Below are 6656 nucleotides of genomic sequence, written 5' to 3' on the forward strand. Positions count from 1 at the left end.
GGGGGGTGGGGGGGAGAGAGAAAGCTCTGATTTATAATGCTCGTCAATTTCTGTGGTGTAAATTTCCCCACAGGACTGATTTCAAGCTACCAACCGGAAGTAACTGGAGCGTGGAGCTGGGACGAGATGTACAGAATCAACTCTTGCAAGACTGTGCAAGCCGGTTCCAGGTCCATTGATCCTGAATTTAGTATTTTTACCCAGCCTAGAGGTAGGCTGAAAAATAGACCCCCTAAAACACCCTAATCCCTGGAGCCTGTGAATGTTACTTTACCTGGCAGAGTCTGCAGATCGGGTTAAGGTAAGGATCTTGAGATATGGAGATTATCTTGGATCAATCCGGTGGGCCCTAAATGCAATCACAAGTGTCCTTTATGAAATGGAGGCAGGGAGAGATTTGACTCTAGCAGAGGGGAAAGTAATGTGACCGGGAGGCAGACGTTGGGGCGATGTGGCCAAGGAATGTTGGCAGCCACAGGAAGCTTGGAAGAAGCAAAGGATGAATTCTTCCCTAGGGCCTCCGGAGGAAGCACGGCCCTGCCGACACACCTTGATTTTAGCCTCATGAAACTGATTTCTGGCTTTTGGCCTCCAGAACTGTGAAAGAATGATAATCTGCTATTTTAAGACACAAAGTCTGTGGTTATTTGTTACAGCAGCCACATGAAATGCACACACATACACGGTGTTTCACACATATGTACTACGAAAATATCTATTTAGCTAGCTCATTTAGCTAGATTTTATCCTAATAAAATTGCTATGTTATTGTATACAGTATATAGATAATTACTTTTTTTGATGTGCTCAGGCTGGGTGGAATTCCTCGCCAGGCTCTGGAGAGAAAGGCTGCTGAATAACTCATAAATAGATGTAGCATATATGTACACTGGGAATCGTTTTTTTTTTTTTTCACTCAACATCGTTTCTAATACAGCCATTTTCTTGCATAGCTGTAATTCATTTATTTTCACTTCTGGGTAACATTCCATTATGTACTTATCCATTCTCAGTAGGAATTTGGTAGGTATCCTTTATCAGATTAAAATCGAATGTTTTTGTTTTTTCCCCACTGAAATGAGTTTACACCCAGGATGACTCACTTCCTAGGTTCTTTTACTTCAAATATTGGGTGAGATAAAAATTGTGGAAGATAACAAACTGAAATGAATGTTATAAGATTACGGGATTCCAGATACTCCACCAGGAGTAAATGTGAGTCACCTCAGCAACAGGGAGGAAGAGCTGGGTAAGGTAAGTTGGGGTGTGGTGTGAGCAGGGTCTCTCCTCAGCCACCTGTACACGTGGTCAACCAGAGAAGGCTTGCTCTGCCTGACCCCCACCCCTGCATCCTCACCTCTCCATCCCCACCCCTGCATCCCCACCCCCACACACTGCTGTGATTAGTTGAGGGAGAGGCAGAGGTGGCTAGCAGGCTGGCCTGAGACACAGTGACTAGCCAATGTGAGAATGACCCATTAGATGAACATCAAGAATAAAATGACCTCAAAAAGATTTTGGCTTCTAGTCGGTCACAGGACCCCAGCTTTCCCTGAATATTCAGGAGGATAAAAGGCATGAATGAATCTGAATGAACCCAGGGTGACTCCTCCTGGAATGAAACGGGTGAATGTTCCTGAGATATTTCTTCGTTCTCAGAAGGTTTGCCCTGAACAGTCTTGCTTGACTGGCAGGTGAATTAGCTTATAAACCTGTGGGTTGTAATCTCAGCTGTCATTATTCAGTCACCTATTTCTTTCTTTTTAAAAAAATATTTTTATTGATTTCAGAGAGCAAGGGAAAGGGAGAGAGAGAGAAACATCAATGATGAGAGAGAATCCTTGATTGGCTGCCTCCTGCACCCCCAGCACTGGGGATCAAGCCCACAACCCGGGCATGTGCCCTGACTGGAATCCAACTGTGACCTCTTGGTTCATGGGTCAATGCTCAGTCACTGAGGCCACCCGCTGGGCCCCTGTAAGCACTTACAGAGAGGAACAGTTCCTTCCTTCTGCAGAGGTAGAGCACTGACAGGGATGACCTTAGTAATGAAGACACTGGGCAGGTCAGCCTGGCAGCATCCAGATGAGTCAGAGCAAACACCTGAGACAGCTTCCTGGGCAAAGTCTTCCTTCTAGCCATCCTCATGGCGCCATCTTTGGGGCAGAGGAGCTGGCTAAGCTCATAGCACATCATCCTTCCTATATACTCATAGGTTTTCAACTGATTAGCATCTAGTTGTCCAGCCTGAAGATGATTTAAATTTTTTCCTTCACTCTTTTCCATTGCTTACCCTTTGGCCACTAATTACTCATGAGTTGTACTCCAGAGATTGGGTAAGAATCTGGGGGATGATTTGTGAGAAGTAAAGATAAAAACATAAGGTAGCCTTCACTAAACCCATGATCCTGTAGGGACATTCTAGAATAGTCTGTATGCTACAACCTTCTATTTGTGAGTTATTCAGCAAATAACTCCAGAGCCTGGCGAGGAACTCCACCTACGTTCAGATCTCCTGGTTCTCCATCCAAACTTTTCTTTCCATTAAGCCAGCGGTTCTCAATCTGGGGGTCGAACAACCCTTTCACAGGGGTCGCCTAAGACCATCGGAAAACACATATATAATTACATATTGTTTTTGTGATTAATTACATATTGTTTTTGTGATTAATTATGTTCAATTTGTAACAATGAAAATACATCCTGCATATCAGATATTTACATTATGATTCATAACAGTAGGAAATTACAGTTATAAAGTAGTAACGAAAATAATTTTATGGTTGGGGGTCACCACAACATGAGGAACTGTATTAAATTTTTAGTCTGAAGAGCAACTCTTATCCTTCCGACCCCATCTAGGTTAACTCTGCACACCTTCAGATTTCTGGCTAAAGATGGCTGCAGTAGAAAGATTTCTCCAGAGTTCCTTTCTCCCATCATCCAGGGGAACTTAAAAACATATCATTTCTGACTCTCGACCAAGATGGCGGCATAGGTAAACACCGGAGACTTGCTATCAGTGGTTCAGTAGGACATTCAACAGGTCACTCCTGCCTCTCATTGTCATGACTATGCAGATAACTCTAAAGGTCTTTGCCAACAGCTAGCTGTCAGCAGTCTTTATTTCCATAATCACAGACTGAGACAATAAACTCACTTGCAAAACAATGTCTAATGCCTTCAGTAGCAACACTAAGACTGGCTATGTCGCCAAAAGTTCCCAACATTTCTAGATCTATTCAAAATCAATGACTCTCTTTGCAAAGCACAAAGGCAAACACCAAACCATCCAAAATCAATAGAAAAGAGTGATGGACAGGGAAATAGGACTGGGTAGCACAAAGGATAAAGAAATAACAAAGCCAAAGGTTATGGAGCGATTGCTTTCTAATTTGTCTTAATAAAAAGGAAAAGAATTGAATGAAAAATTGGCAAGTCAGAGTGAAATGTCAGAAACGTTTTATATTCTAAGCCTTTGCCACACACTGTCTTGCACAATGTTAGAGGAAGTGAGGTTGAAATGGAGAATATTTTCACAAGTCTGCGCCAGCCAGAAAGCCAGGGGAAAATACTCTTAAATTTAGGAAAATTACAGGCCTGCTATTTGACATTAGTTGGAGAAAAACATCAAACCTCAGAACTTATTCTGAGAACTTGAACAAGAGAAGTACTTCAAGCCCTGCATTTGGTCCCGGGGAGGGTGTATGCCTCTAGGAAGCACTATTGGAGGAGGTCTTTAGGGAAGCCCTTGCCAAAGTGGGGTGGGTAAAGGGGGCTCACATTTCAATAAACCACCTTCTAAATGTGCACAGAGAATAAGAGCACAGAGAACCTGAGTCAGGACTGGGCCTGGGAAGAATATGTGAGCGAGGTTGGGGAGTTGGATCTCCCCTTTAGGGTGGGCTCAGCATCATGAAAGCAAATAGATCCTGGTGTTTCTAGGAGCAAGATCCAGGGACGGCCTGCTAGGACTTGTCACGAGTCACAAGGGGTCTGAGAGCTTTGCCCTAATTGCAAACTTACAAGTTAGCTTACATAGTTTCATGGATGCTGGCCGAAGACATGAGACTCCTGTTGCTCATGAGAATTTTGTTGCTCACAACACAGCAAGCAGCACGAGCTCCATATTTGCATTGCTCCCTCTCTCCCTCTCCCCCCGACTGCCCCAGTTCCACAGGGGCAATGCTGAGGGACACAAGCGAATGTTACACACACTGTGGCTTTGTTCACAATTGATAAACCACAAGTTTGGAGGAACGTGAACATTTTATAATGAGCAGTAAGGAAGTCTGCCTGATCTCCCCTCCATAGGAAGACATCTGCCCTTTGCCCTCTGCTCCACAGGGAGCCACTCCCTCTCTCCAAGGCTATTGGCTACAGACATACTTGAAAATATAATTAGGAACAAATGACAATTAGTGCCTCTGCTCACAAGACATGAAGAAACAGGAGAGACCCGTGGAGAATTATCTCCCAACACTTGCCTAAAACAAACAAACAACAAAACGACTTTGTGCTAAACACTTTTTGCAATAAACAATCTAACAAGGAGCTCTCCCTAGATTGGTCATGGGGACAAAGATTTGACTTTGTTGGTGGTACCCTATCACCATATTGGGGTTGCTATCCTGGGAGTTCATCTTCCCTGTGGAGTGAGCATAACACCAGTTGGGGCCAGGATAAGGGTGGTATTTGCAATGAATGCTCCCTGCATCCACCAACCTTTGCCAGGTGACTATAGTTCCTCTCACTAAAGAGATAGTCTGTTTCCCTACTCCTTGGGTCTGGGCTGGGCCACGTGGCTTACTTTGGCTACGAGGATGGTTAGCTACATCTCACAAACAGGATCCAATAGGCTGCATGACTCCACTCCCTCCTTTCTGTTCCTCACCACGCCGCGAGAACACGCCTGGCCTAGACTGCTGAGGGATTTGCTGCTTCTGGCCAAATGGGTGAGCACCTCGCCTGGTTCTTCCGGACCCAGGAACTCGCCACTGTGGGGACAAGCCCTGTGGCAGGGGTCTGCTGGCTTTGTCCTGGCCCATCTTGAGGACTGTTGAGATTTTGCATCATAAAGCAGCTTCCAGTGATTAATTCTGCCTCAAACACCCCACCTCCCAAGTGGGGAAGAGATCCCCTGCTTGGAGTCACAAGTTTGCTGGCATCCTGAGTAACAATCATTCCATAGGGACAGCTGTAGAGGGGGAGCATTTGATACAGGGTGGGGGTCAGGATCTCAGGGAGCCCCTGCAGAACTGCTCTGATCTGTGACTAGCGTCCTACTCCAGCAGAGACAGAGTATGACGCCCTCTAGGCCCTGGTGGCCACGGGAGGGATTTGGGGAAGTCCAGAGCTCCTGTAAGTACTATTTGTATGGACAGGAGCTAAAGAGAGCTGTCTGTCTGGTAGCCACGATTGTCGGAACTCAGTCCTTGGTTTCTATCCACTCAGCTGGGGGACCGAGAAGAGGGTGGCTTTTCCTCTTTTGGCACCAAGACCCCTTCAGCTCTGCCAGGACCCCGGCATCGGTGCAGGCCGCTCCCTTGGCAGTACTGTCTCTGTCCCAGCTCTACATGGGGCAGAGCCACAGCAGCTAAGCGGACACTTGCTTTTAAATTCCCAGGCAGTTCCTCTTGGGTGCCACTCGGAGCCCCTGGCAAAGTTCAGGAGCTGCCGGACCATTGAGAGTTCAGGGCTCTGCCCTGTATAGAAACAGGAAATCTTAAGATTTTAGGAGGCAACCTTTTTAAGCAGTAAAGACTCTTAACAAGCTCTGCCGTAAAAGACCCTGAACCGAAAAGTAAACGTTTACAGAGGGGAGACTACATTCATGGTGCTGACCAGTCACTAATAGTAGCCTCCAGCTTTAATGATTTGCACAGACGACCTGGACAGGAAAAATAAAAGGCCTTCCAAATTGGTGTCACGCATCAGAATTCGGGGAAGTGAGGCCCACACGCAGGAAACGCCACGTAACTACTGAAGGGAATGAAAGAGAAAAGAATCTCACTAGGACTTTCGGAGGAGCTAAAGGGAACTAAAATTTGGAAGGAAAAGTGCACGAAAAAACCCCCACGCAAAACAAATGAAAAATAAGTTCATGTCATAAGGGAGAATGATCTTCACGCAGAACAGGAAGGCCAAATGGTCTTGTTAGTAGGTGGTTTCCCAGTGCCAACACCCAGCAAACAGCTGCAGGGAAAAAGGTAAACAGGATGCTGGAGGGAACTGGGGATGATATAATATTATAGGAAGCGCTGTTATTCCTATATAAGGTTTAGATTAAAATCTCATTTAGGTTCACTGCTTTACTAGCTTGAAAAAAGCTGACACATTTTCAGCCTTTTTTCCCATGTAGAGAATTTATGAAATCTCCCTTTAAATAAGTCACATCTGTCACATTTGAAAGTGTACATACACGCACACACCTACAAAGAAACAAGCATAGCTGTGATTTTAAAATATGGAGTTGCATTCTCTCCGATGCCAGATTTTCTGTTTGATAACAAATTAGAAACTTCAAGGAGAATAATATTCATTCTTTTACATCACAGTAACAGCCACAAGAACAACAGTGGTTATTCTTATTTCTCATACATTGTAGAAAGGGAGCTAGGTACTCTCTCCCCTCTGTCCCCCCCCCCCCCCCCCCA

This window comes from Myotis brandtii, unplaced genomic scaffold, assembly GCF_000412655.1.
Source record: "Myotis brandtii unplaced genomic scaffold, ASM41265v1 scaffold115, whole genome shotgun sequence".
Classification (NCBI taxonomy): Eukaryota; Metazoa; Chordata; class Mammalia; order Chiroptera; family Vespertilionidae; genus Myotis; species Myotis brandtii.